This window comes from Delphinapterus leucas, chromosome 2, assembly GCF_059928025.1.
Source record: "Delphinapterus leucas isolate spDelLeu-1000000601 "Yukka" chromosome 2, BTC_Dleu_Yukka2, whole genome shotgun sequence".
Lineage (NCBI taxonomy): Eukaryota > Metazoa > Chordata > Mammalia > Artiodactyla > Monodontidae > Delphinapterus > Delphinapterus leucas.
In genome coordinates this window covers 98482574-98495300 of record NC_143130.1, presented here as the reverse complement: position 1 = coordinate 98495300, position 12727 = coordinate 98482574, and the positions used below count along the sequence as shown (strand labels likewise).

Sequence of the window (12727 nt, the reverse complement as noted above, 5' to 3'; positions counted from 1 at the left end):
TGGGGAGTGACTGCAAGTTGGTACAGTGTTTTTCCCTGGGGTAAGGAAAAGGATGTAAAATTGATAGTGGTGATGGATGTGCAATTCTGTGAATATACTAAAACCCACTGAATTGTATGGTATCGTTGAACGGTGGCCCCAAAAAGGTTATGTCCACATCCTAATCCCTGGTACCTATGAAACTTATCTTACTTGGGAAAAGGGTCTTTGCAGACATAATTAATTAAGGATCTTGTGATAAGATCATCCTGGATTATCCAGGTGGGTCCTATATTCATTAACAAATGTCCTTTTAAGAGAAAAGCAGAGGGAAATTTGAGACAAACGCAGAGAGAGAAGAAGGCAATGTGAAGACAGAGTCAGAGACTGGAGGGATGTGGTCACAAAGCGACGAAGCCAAAGAATGTCAACAGCCTGAGAAAGTGGCAGAAGCAAGGAAGCATCCTTCCCTAGAGCCTCCAAGCAGAGTGTGGCCTTGCTGACACCTTGATTTCAGACTTCAGGCCTCCACAACTAAGAGATGATAAATTTCTGTTGTGATCATTTGTTGTGGTAACCGCAGGAAACTAACACAGGTATTTAAAAAAGATGTCAATAAAGCTGTAATTTTAAAAATCAACCTAATAATTAAGGGTAAATGATTTGGAGTTTCAGAGAGTAAAGTGAGAAATGTAGTGATAGTGTCAATGCATGGAGAGGAAACAGTAAACAGGATGTAGAGGAAGGTGGGATGGATGAGAAGTGCACCTCAGTAGCCCACACATGTCCCTCGCCTTCGTAAGTGCTCATCCTTCTCTGTGGAGTGTTTTCCCTCTTGCCCACCCAGTAAATGACCACTCATCCTTGGAGGCTCAATTCAAATGCCACCTCCCCGTCTCTCCAGTGTTCATCATTCCCTCTAGTGTTGTCAAATACTTTGTCAGGAAGCTCTTATATTCTACTTGTCCCACTATGCTGCGATGATCTGCTTAAGCGCCTGCCTTCATCAGTAGCCTATGAAATAATTCAGAGCAGTGATCATGTCCTACTCACCTGATAACCTAGGAGCAGCATCCTTCAAGAATGAATACAATGGAGCCCTGGAGCAGTGGTTTTAATCATAGCTACACAACAGAATCATCCAGACCCCATCCTCAGAACTGACTTTAAAAAATACAGATGCCCAGAGCCAACCCCTAGAAATCAATTTAATTCTGGAATGAAACCGAGGCATTCACCTGTTTTTAAATCTCACCAGATGAATCTAATGTGCAGTCAGAGGTAAGAAGCATGGTGTAAGGGATGGACTCAGTAAAGCTTAACATGCCAGGCGGACCTGAGGCAGATGCCAAGGAGAGAGGTCTGAAAATCAAAAGTACACAAAGCACAGATGATCCCATACTGGCTAAGTGTGTCTCCAAATAAAATACTAACCATGAAAGAGTAGAGAACTTAAGCTAGGACATGCTTGCTCTCAGTGCTTAAGAGGAAGGTTACCCACAAGAAGGACAACAGGGATGGTTGGGGAGATAAGAAGACAATCTAGAAAAGGTAGTGACCTTCATTAAAATGAAATTCAAGAAGATAAAGCAGGGATTGAGCAGATGGGAAAGAAGATACTTTCTGACATTATTTTCACCACCACCACATATGCTGGTATTTTTTATAATCCTAAAATAGAGTGACTAGCAAACCATCTAATTCAGATCTTCTCACACTTTACTGTGCATACAAATCACCTGCTGGGGGCATCCTGTTAACATGCAGACTCCGATACGGTAGGTCTGGGACTCTGCAGCTCTAACAAGCTCCCAGGTGATGCTAATACCGCTGGTCCATAGATCTAGTCTACAGTAATGATCTTCAGTAACTTTTTCATTTTACTCAATTTGAATGAAGCAATGGAATCAGAAGTTCCCAATACCTGATAAAGTGATAAGTTCATTACAGTTAAACATCAAAACTCTCCAACACTGTTCATTTTATGCTACTAAACAAAACAGTTAGAGAAAGTGATATTTTATAGTAGAGAAAATAATCAGGGGCAAATGTTTATATGAAAAGTCTACCTGAAGAACTGAGTTAAAGAAAATTAGATGAAAGTAATTTGAAAAGATAAATTCAGCAGATATAAATTTACTGTATACTAAGGTCTTATATAAAACAGGAATTAGCCCTGGGAATTTCTAACATGGCAGCTCTGATATTTTGATCAAAGAAACTTTGGAGGGTTGATTAAGCTACTAAGAGCATCTGAGAAGCAATCAGTAGCCTTGGAAAAGTAATTTAACAAATAATAACTAGGAGGCCTGAAGACACACACTGAGAGAAAGAGAACTCCATCAAAGCAATGATGAGTTAAACATTCCCCTGAGAACAAGACAAAATATTTTTTAGTGGAAAAGAAAAAATATTTTTTAGTGGAAAAGAAAAAAGTCAGCTAGTAGTAGTATTATTTTCAGAATCTCACTGCCTCCACTGCAAACCAGTAAGACTATAGTACAACAATGAAAACTTTCTCAAAACAATCTAGTTCCCTTCAAACTGTTCAGGTGGTATGAGTAATGATACACACTAACACACACCTCCTTCAAACTGCAACATCTTCCCAAAAGTCAGTCCACCTGCAACCATGCTTCACTGAGCAAGTTACAATCAGATCCTTTGATGGGCAGAATTTCAACATGAAATATATTTAGATTGTAAAGTTGTCATTGTTTAGAACTTGTTCTGTCTGAGGACCCCAACAGGATAACATAATTAGCTTTCCTACATCTAAACCGAATGCCATATTTCTCAAATATGCACAGCAAAATCTTGTGGCTTGCATTAATTTGACAGACTGAATACTCTACATCAGGGACTCTGATTTTGGCAAGTCTGGCTTGGGCCTTGGACATAGGTACAAAACAAACAAAAAATTTCCCAGATGATCTCTACCTTCACCCTGGTTAGGAATAACGCTCTGGTGGTTTGTAACAATGCTTTCTCAAACTTCACTGTAAGTACCACAGGGGGATCTTATTAAAGTGCAAGAGGCCTTAGGCCCTGCATTTCTAACGAGCCCCCAGTGATTGGACAACACTCTAAGCAGCAAAGGCTTATAACATGGGATGGAAATCATATGGTCCCAAAGGACCAAGCACATGAAGTAGAGGGCCAGACAGGGCCATGTTTTCCAGGAGAGTACATGCTCCTTCTAAAGGGAACATCTGCTATTCAGCTCTCCTCCCCAGTGGAAGACCTGCTGATTTGTTAGAAAAGTCAGAAATCCAGGCTTTTATGAGAAATCTCCTGATGAAATGTTAAATATATACTATGTAGGCCAACCAAGTCCAGTCACTGAGCTAATCTTTTTTTTGAGCTAATAATTTTATGTGGCTTTTCTCATTTGATCCCTATTACAACCCTAGAGGGTAAGTACTAAAGCCAACTTATCTTACAGATAAGGGGACCAAGGTAGAGAGGAGAAAGAGATTAAGTAACTTGCGTAAGGTCATCTGCTAAAAACCGAGCAAGGATTCAAACCTAGGTCTGTCTCACCCACAGCCCACACTCCTAACATTAGGCCAGATCATGCTGGTGGGTGGGTGAACAAGGCATCTCTCTGCTCATCTAGGTTCTAGCCTCGAATCTCACTACTTACCTGGACTCTATTAACTTTGTCCTTTGGGTAATTAATTTGCTCCTTGGTTTTATGTTCTCAGTTTCAATTTAGAGTGACCAACCAGCCCAGTTTGCCAGGGACTGAGGGTTTCCCAAGACAAGGGCCATTCAGTGTAAAACCAGGACACTCCTGAGCAAACCAAGACAGTTGGTCACCCTAGTTTTCATTTAGGGGTGTTATTTTAAAAACAACCTTGGGGGCTTCCCTGGTGGCGCAGTGGTTGAGAGTCCGCCTGCCGATGCAGGGGACACGGGTTCGTGCCCCGGTCCGGGAAGATCCCACATGCTGCGGAACGGCTAGGCCCATGAGCCATGGCCACTGAGCCTGCGCGTCTGGAGCCTATGCTCCGCGACAGGAGAGGCCACGACAGTGAGAGGCCTGCATACTGCCAAAAAAAAAAACACCTTATCTGTTAGAAATTTTTAAGAACATTATTCACTAAATGGGTCCTATGGGAAATTCCACTTTGTTTTTCCATGAAGAATTAATATAGTCCTGTCCCCCTTCTTTACTATGTGACTTTGTGTCCCTTTTTGCCCTATTTTATTGTTGTTATTTGTTAATCATATTTTCCTCTTTGTGTTAATGAATTTATGTTGATAAGCAGTTCAAGTGCCTTTTGGGAAAAAGAGAATACTGTACATGCATAGATGCCTTTTTGATTATCTAGGAAGCAATTCAGCATAAGATACTTAAGTACTAGACTAACCATAGACCTGAAGCACCAGTGTACTTGGTGGTGTCTCCCAGGTTGATGGGACCAAAGACCACTTACTCTCCTTACACTTCCATGTGGAGGAACCTACAGTGGGGGTATATCCAGCATCACCCCACCCCACCTCCCCTCTCCCCATGGGAAGAACAGTCAGTTACCTGATTGGTGAGTTTAGGGGAAGAAATGGCATGCTCAGCTCACTCCTCCCTCCAAGGGGGTCAGCATCCCCTGCCCAGGGTGCTCCTTTGCTCCTCTGTACTGTTGCTCCACGTGGACAGGTCTCCATGGGTGAGGCTTTTCACCTCTGCCAGTGACTGGGTGTGTAAGTTCATTTTGAGGGTGTAGCATTAGGAAGACCGTTTGGCTGCCTGCCCAGGTAACAACAATCCCCTACGTTTTATCAGCAATAAAGCCAACCTCCTTGATCTCCACTTGTCAGAATCTATCCATCTCTCAACTGGTCTGATAGGGGTGGGGAAGAGAAGGGACTATTTATCGATCTCCTGAAACCCCAACAGTAAGTGAGTACAACACTGACCCTACTGGGCCTTGTATCTGGAAAGTCAAATAACAGTAGTTACCACTAAGCTTAAAGCACAAACATGACAAATTAAGTATTTCAGGAGAAGGGATCAAGGTGGCAGAGTAAAAGGACATAAGGCTCACCTTCCCCCACAAACACATCAAAAACACATCTCCATGTGAAACAATTCTCTCTGAAAACTGGCAGAAGGACTCCTATACAACCAAGGCTGTAAGAAAGATACACAGAGAATCAGGCAGGAAGAGAAGAAAAGCAATCGGGTTGGGACCTGTGCCCCTGCAATAGGAATCGGAGGAAAAGGGAGATTACACGGGCGGACACCTGCACTGGGGAGTGAGCAGTTCGAGCCACAGATTGGGCACCCCAGGCTGGGGTCCTACACAGGCGAGACAAGCCCCCTTAGCTGGCTGGAGGACCACTAGGACAAACAGAAGGGCTATGAGAACCCTGGACTCTGCCCCTGAGGAGCGTAGGTGCACTGACTACCCCCAGGCAGGGCGGAGAGACGTCTGCTCAGGGCAGCCAGGTTTCCTGCAACGGCAACCGCCTCGCCGTGTGCCCAGCCTGACCTACAGCCCTGCTACCCCCATGCCACAGCATGGCACTGGATCTGAGGCACCCATGACCAAGGAAAGACTCAAAGGTGGGACACAGAGGCAACCCAGTCCCAAGGTGGAGCCCGGGTGGGGTGGCGGTGGCCACAGCTGGAGTTTACTCAAGCGGCTCCTCAGAAGCCACCCAGATCTCTGACAGCAGTTCCTCCACCACAGCTCACCTCCTGATACACATCAAGAGGGCACATGGCTCCTGCTAGCCTTGCAGAGTGGCTAAGCCACAGGGCAGGGGTGGTAGAGTCTGGGGGCAGTGATCAGCTGTGAGGGGCAAAGGGGACTTGCACCTGAGGCTGCGTCTAAGCAAAGACATGGGTGCCTCCACAAGCATCACATCCGACCACTGTCAGTGCATGGGCCCCACTTACTTCAGCACTGCCTCCTGTGTGACAAGGGTCCCGGTACAGGAGAGGGAAAAACACACACTTAAAGGGAGCAGAGCCAGCTCGGGTCCAACCTCCAGGGCTTCTGCTCCAGCAACTTGAGATCAGACCTCACCCCTAACAGGGCAGTGACAGCCACTGAGCAGAGAGGGAGTCCTACTTCATACACAGCACCAGTTCTAGCCCCTATATCTACAGCCCCACCCCCTACCAAGGGGATAGCTGCCGGAAAACCCTGAGGAAAAATATGACTTGGGTTGACCTCAATCCAGCTCTCCCACCCAAGGCAATGCTACATGCAGCCCACACAGGGATGCTCCCACATAATAACCCCCCTTTAAGAACACAATCAGTAACTGTTTTACCTAAATTCACAGAAGCAGAGAAAGTCAAGTAAAATGAAAAGGCAGAGGAACTACTCTCAATTGAAAGACAGAGAAAAACCCTGAAAAAATAAGTAATAAAATAGTAATAAACAATTTACCAGATAAAGAATTCAAAACATTCATAATAATAAGGTTAACTGAATTAGGGAAAAGGATTGATATAAACAGTGAACATTTTAACAAGGAACTAGAAAATATAAAAAAGACCCAATCAGAAATGAATGATCCAATAGCTGAAATAAAAAACACACTAGATAGAATGAATAGCAGATTAAGTGATACAGAAGAATGAATAAGTGATCTGGAAGATAAAATAATGGAAATCACCCAATCAGACCAGCAGACAGAAAAACTAATTTTAAAAAATAAAAGCAATTTAAGAGATCCCTGAGATAACATTAAGCATACCTACATTCACATTATAGAAGTCCCAAAAGGAGAACAGAGACAGAAGGGGATAGAAAATGGATTTGAGGAAATTATGGCTGAAAACTTCACAAAACTGAAGAAGGAAACAGATATCCAAGTACAGGAAACTCAGAGAGTCCCAAACAAGATGAACCCAAACAGACTCACACCAAGGCATATCATAATTAAAATGACAAAAGTTAAAGAGAGAATTCTAAAAGCAGCAAGAGAAAAACAAAGAGCTATATAAAAGGGAATTCCCATAAAGCCATCAGCTGATTTTTCTGCAGAAGCGTTGCAGGCCAGAGGGGAGTGGCATGATATATTCAAAGTGCTGAAAGGGAAAAACTTGCAACCTAGGATACTCTATCCAGCAAGATTACCACTTAGAATAGAAGAGATAAAGAAGTTCTCAGACAAGCAAAAACTAAAAGAACTCAGCAATACTAAACCTACCCTAAAAGAAATATTCAAGGGTCTCCTGTAATTGGAAAAGAATAAAGAATCTATAGGAAAGGGAAAATCCCACTAGGAAAGGCAAATATATAGCAAGGATTGAGGATCAACCACTTAAAAAGCCAGTATGTAGATTAAAAGACAAAATATTGTAAAAGCAACTATAACTACAACAAACAGATAAGGGATGCATGAAGATGTAAAATATGACATGAAAAACACAAAATGTGAGGGAGTGAAAAATGTAGATCATTTAGAATGTGTTTGAACTTAAATGACAGCCAGTTTCAAACAAGTACATATAATTATAGATCAACATATATGAACCCCATGGTAACCACAAATCAAAAACCTAAAATAGATACATAAAAACTAAAAGCAAAGGAACACAAGTATACTATTAAACAAAATCATCAAACCACAAGGGAAGAAACAAAAAGAAGTAATAAACAGAGAAGAAAACAAGTAATAAAATGGCAATAAGTACATACCTACCAATAATTACCTTAAATGTCACTGGACTAAATGCTCCCAGCAAAAGACACAGGGTGGCTGATTGGGAAAAAAAACAAGACCCTTCAATACGCTGCCTACAAAAGACCTACTTCAGGGCTGAAGATACACACAGACTGAAAGTTAGGCAATAGAAAAAGGTATTTAATAAAACAGAAATGAAAAGAAAGTAGGGATAGCAATACTCATATCAGACCAAACTTTAAAACAAAGCCTATAACAAAAGGGCATTATATAATGATAAAATACAAGAAGAGAGTGGTACACTTATTAACATACAGGCACTCAATACAGGAGCACCTAAATATATAAAGCAAATTCTAATAGATATAAATGGGATAAATTGGCAATAATACATTAATAGTAGAAGACTTTAACACCTCACTTACTATAATGGATGTATCATTGAGACATAAAATCAATGAGGCAACAGTGGTCTTATGATACAATAGACCAGTTGGATTTAATAGGTATCTACAGGACAGTACATCCAAAAACAGCAGAATACACATTCTTTTCAAGTGCACATGCTAGGCCACATGCTAGGCCACAAAACAAGCCTCAACACGTTTGAGACGACAGAAAGTATATCAAGCATTTTTTCTGACCACAACAGTATGAAACTAGATATCAATTACAAAAAGAAAAATGGGAAAAGAACAAACACGTGAAGACTAAACACCATGCTACTAAAAAAACCAATGGGTCAAAAAAACCCAAAAAAAACCCAATGGGTCAATGAAGAAATCAAAGAGGAAATCAGAAAATACCTCAAGACAAATGAACATGGAAACATAACACTCCAAAATCTACAGGATGCAGCAAAAGCATTTCCAAGAGGGAAGTTCATAGAGATACAGGCCTTTATCAAGAAATAAGAAAAATCTCAAATAAACAACATAACCTACCACCTAAAAGAATTAGAAAAAAAAAGAACAAACAAGGCCCAAAGTCAGCAGAAGGAAGGATATAATAAAGGATTTATAAATTGAAGGATTTATTTCAAAGAGGAAATAAATAAAATAGAGACCCAAAAAATAGAAAATATCAATGAAAACAGGAGCTGTTTTCTTTTGTAAAGGTAAACAAAATTGATAAAACTTTAGCTACATTCACCAAGAAGAAAAGAGGAGAGGACCCAAATAAAATAAGAAATAAAAGAGAAGAAAAGCAACTGATACCACAGAGATACAAAAAATTAGAATAGAATACTATGACCAATTATATGCCAACAAATTGGACAACCTAGAAGAAATGGACAAATTTCTAGAAACATACAGCCTTCCAAGACTGACTCACAAAGAAACAGACAATTTGAACAAACCTGTCACTAGTAGTGAAATTGAATTTGTAATAAAAAAAAAACTTCCCAGCAAACAGAAGTCCAGGACCAGATAGCTTCATGGGTAAATTCTACCAAACATATAAAGAAGAACTAGTACCCATCCTTCTCAAACTATTCCAAAAAAACTGAAATGGATGAAACACTCCCAAATTCATTCTACAAGGCCACCATTACCCTGATACCAAAACCAGACAAAGATACTACAAAAAAAGAAAATTACAGGCCAATATCTTTGATAAATGTAGATGTAAAAATCCTCAGTGAAATATTATCGAACCAAATCCAACAGTATACAAAAAGGATCATACACCATGATCAAGTAGGATTTATCCCAGGGATTCAAGGATGGTTCAATATCTGCAAATCAATCAATGTCAAACACCACACTAACAAAAGAAAAGATAAAATTACATGATTATCTCAAGAGACACAGAAAAAGCATTTGACAAAATTCATCATTCATTCATGAAAAAACTCTCATCCAAGTGGCTCTAGGGGGAACATATCTCAACATAATAAAGGCCATTTATGACAAACACATAGCTAACATCATACTCAACAAAGTTAAAAGCCTTTCCTCTAAATTCAAGAACAAGATAAGGTTGCCCACTCTTGAAACTTCTATTTAACATAGTATCGGAAGTACTAGCCACAGCAATCAGACAATAAAAAGAAATAAAAGGCACAGAAATTGAAAGGGGAGAAGTGAAACTGTCACTATTTGCAGATGACATGATACTTTAATATAGAAAACCCTAAAGTCTCTACCCAAAAGCCATTAGAACTAATAAATGAATTCAGCAAGGTAGATGATACAAGATTAATATACAGAAATCTATTGCTTTTCCATACACTAATAATGAACTATCAGAAAAAAAGTTTTCCCTTTTTAAACCAATCTCTTTTAAAATCACATCAAAAAGAATAAAATACCTAGGAATAAATTTAACGCAGGAGGTTGAAGACCTATACTGTGAAAACTATAAAACATTGATAAAGGAAATTGAAGATGATACAAAGAAATGGTAAAATATCCTGTGCTCTTGGATTAGAAGAATTAATATTGTTAAAATGTCCATACTACCCAAAGCAATCTACAGATTTGATGCAATCCCTATCAAAATACCCATGATATTTCACAAAACTGGAACAAATAATCCTAAAATTCAGATGGAACAACAAAAGACCCCAAATTGCCAAAGAAATCTGGAGGAAAAAAAGAAGAAAGCAGGAGGTACCACCCTCAGTCTTCAAACTATACTACAAAGCTACAGTAATCAAAACAGCATGGTACAAAAACAGGTACATAGATCAACGGAACAGAACAGGGAGCCCAGAAATAAAACCACACACTTATGTTCAATTAACCTATGACCTAGGAGGCAAGAATATACAATGGAGAAAAGACAGTCTCTTCAAGAAGTGGTGCTGGGGAAACTGGGCAGTTACAAGTAAAAGAATGAGATCACAATATTTCCTCGCACCATAATCAAAAATAAACTCAAAATAGATTAAAGACCTAAATGTAAGACCTGAAACCATAAAATTCCTAGAAGACAACATAGGTATAACATTCTTTGACATAAATTGTAGCAAAAATTTTTTGGACCTTTCTCCAAAGACAAAAGAAATAAAAGCAAAAATAAACAAATTGGACCTAATTAAACTTAAAAGCTTTTGCACAACAAAGGAAACCATCAACAAAACAAAAAGACAACCTACAGAATGGGAGAAAATATTTGCAAATGATATGACTGACGAAAGGTTAATATCAAAAATACATAACCAGGGCTTCCCTGGTGGCACAGTGCTTGGGAGTCCACCTGCCGATGCAGGGGACACTTGTTCATGCCCCGGTCCAGGAAGATCCCACATGCCGCAGAGCGGCTGGACCCGTGGGCCATGGCCGCTGAGCCTGCGCATCTGGAGCCTGTGCTCCGCAGCGGGAGAGGCCACAGCAGTGAGAGGCCCGCGTACCGCAAAAAAACACAAACAAAAACAAACAAAAAAATACATAAACAGGTCATACAACTCAACATCAAAAAAAAACAAACAATGAGCAGAAGATCTGAATAGACATTTTTCCAAAGACGACATGCAGATGTCTTACAGGCACATGAAAAGATGTTCAACATCACTAATTATCAGAGAAATGCAAATCAAAACAAAATGGGATATCACCTTACACCTGTCAGAATGGCTATCATCAAAAAGCCTACAAATAACAAATGTTGGAGAGGATGTGGAGAAAAGGAAACCCTTGTACACTGTTGATGCGAATGTAAATTGCTGCAGCCATTATGGAAAACAGTACAGAGGTTCCTCAAAAAACTAAAAATAGAACTGCCAAATGACCCAGCAATTCCCTCCTGGGTCTATACCCAGAAAAAATGAAAACACTAATTCGAAGATATATGTACCCCAATGTTCATAATAGCACTATTTACAATAGCCAAAATATGGAAGCCACCCCAGTGTCCATCAACAGACAAATAGATAAGAAGTGTTATAAATATATATATACAATGGAATATTACGCAGCCATAAAAAGTAAAAAATTCTGCCATTTGCAGCAATGTGGATGGACCTAGAGAATATTATGTTTGGTGAAATAAGTCAGACAAAGAAAGACAAATATTGTATGATATCACTTACATGTGGAACCTAAAAAATAATACAAATGAATGTATATAGCAAAACAGAAAGTGACTCACAGATATAGAAAAGAAACCAGTGGTTACCAGAGGGGGAAGGGAAGAGGGGAGGGGTAAATTAGGGCTATGGGATTAAGAGATACAAAATACTCTGTATAAAATAGATAAGCAACAAGGATATATTGTATAGCACAAGGAATTGTAGCCATTATCTTGTAATAACTACTAATGGAGTATAATCTGTAAAAATATTGAATCACTATGCTGTACACCTATAACCAATGTAATGTTGTACATCAACTGTATTTCCAAAAAAAAAAAAACCAAAATGAGGTACTTCACACTAGAAACTTTTAAAACATCTGTGAAGCAAATCCTTATTTTCAATACCACAATTGAAACTGGTCCTCAATGTCACTAGGCTTGGTCCCTTTTGAAGTTTTATCTGACTCTGCCTTTTAGAAGCAGAATTTTAATATTTGTAACAGACTCAGTTCATCAAGGAAAAGAAAACTACAGATCAACAATATTTGCTATTTAAAGAGAAAATGATAAATGGTTCTATTTTCTTCCTCTATGCTTACAGAAATCTCAACTGGCTCATATTCACACATATCTGTTTCCTGAGAAAGAGAGGGAATATAATGTAACATCTGAACACACTGCAATTTCTCATTACATCTTTAAAGGGCTTTTTGCCAAGAAAACTGGTTTAGCATGTTCATTTTTGATGTTTTGGTGTTCATGTTTGCATAAAGTACATAATGTCCAATTTAGTATTTTAGAATAAACTGATTAGCAAGTTATTTTAATAATTGTAAATGCTGAGGTTAGTAAAAGAAAAACTCCAGCTTCAGATAGGCTGACCTGCTCTCAAAATAATAATGTAGGACCTATTCCTTAAGGTTTATTATGTAATAAACAGAAAGTAAAATTGGTTCATATATTCACATCTATGCCATCTTAAGCCTCCATACTCACAGGGTCATTTTAATCAAACATTAGGATTATCTAGCACCATCAGAGGCATGTTTTCTGAAGTTATAGGTAAGCCACCATAGCTTCT

General features: G+C 39.4%; 1 long non-coding RNA gene across 1 annotated transcript in view; it reads right to left on the bottom strand.

Moving 5' to 3' along the window:
- Window positions 1-12727, bottom strand: part of LOC149750221 (uncharacterized) — a 110384-nt gene that overhangs the window by 5214 nt on the left and 92443 nt on the right. The window lies entirely within an intron of this gene.